Source organism: Phyllopteryx taeniolatus, chromosome 14, assembly GCF_024500385.1.
Source record: "Phyllopteryx taeniolatus isolate TA_2022b chromosome 14, UOR_Ptae_1.2, whole genome shotgun sequence".
Lineage (NCBI taxonomy): Eukaryota > Metazoa > Chordata > Actinopteri > Syngnathiformes > Syngnathidae > Phyllopteryx > Phyllopteryx taeniolatus.
Window position 1 is genome coordinate 7,756,618 of NC_084515.1, and position 668 is coordinate 7,757,285.

Consider the following 668-nt stretch of genomic DNA (forward strand, 5'->3'; position numbering starts at 1 on the left):
ACCAGTTTTCAAGCATCTTTGATTAGATTCATAAAAATGATTCAATTAAATATTTACAGAACAATATTTCAGGGTACAATTAATATTTTGAGGCCATATTGCACAAATTAGTTTCAGTAAATAGTGATGGCTTCAAAACGAAAACAATATTGGTCGCCAATTTAACGTAAACAGCATGAAACACAAACACTGTTGAAGCAACTGGACAAACATTAGTATATATGATATATTATTAGAAAGTAGAAAACTTGCAGTTTACACAATAGAACAGAAATATAATACACATTTGTTGTTTTCTTTTTATCTGGAATAATCTGTGACACAATCAATATCAATACAATTCAACTGAAATATTTTGAGTTCACTGTGATGGTCAAATCGGCACATCACTGAAAAGAATAGGACTTTGATAGTCACCTTACCCGGTAAAACACGTAAAGCACAACAGGACAGCCAGATATTCCGTATGAAGTACGATTACAACGCATGAAGATGTAAGAAAGCAGATTATTTTACATTGCTGGATGTCTTTACGACAAAATAAAATTAAACGAATATAAAGTTTAATTTATAAGCTATAACGCTATAAGAAGACGTTAACAGCTCTGTCACCTGCTGAGCTGTACAACTGGTTTATTCACATTGATGATAACCTAATCGTTAAATCA

At 31.4% G+C, this 668-nt stretch overlaps 1 protein-coding gene across 4 annotated transcripts in view; it reads right to left on the reverse strand.

Moving 5' to 3' along the window:
- The window catches only part of LOC133488795 (spindlin-Z-like), an 8,420-nt gene continuing 7,752 nt past the window's right edge, over positions 1 to 668 (reverse strand). For all 4 annotated transcript variants that reach the window (XM_061797138.1, XM_061797140.1, XM_061797139.1 and 1 more), the window contains one exon: positions 1 to 668. This exon is cut by the window's right edge and continues 367 nt beyond it. The gene's annotated coding sequence lies outside the window, so the exon portion shown is untranslated.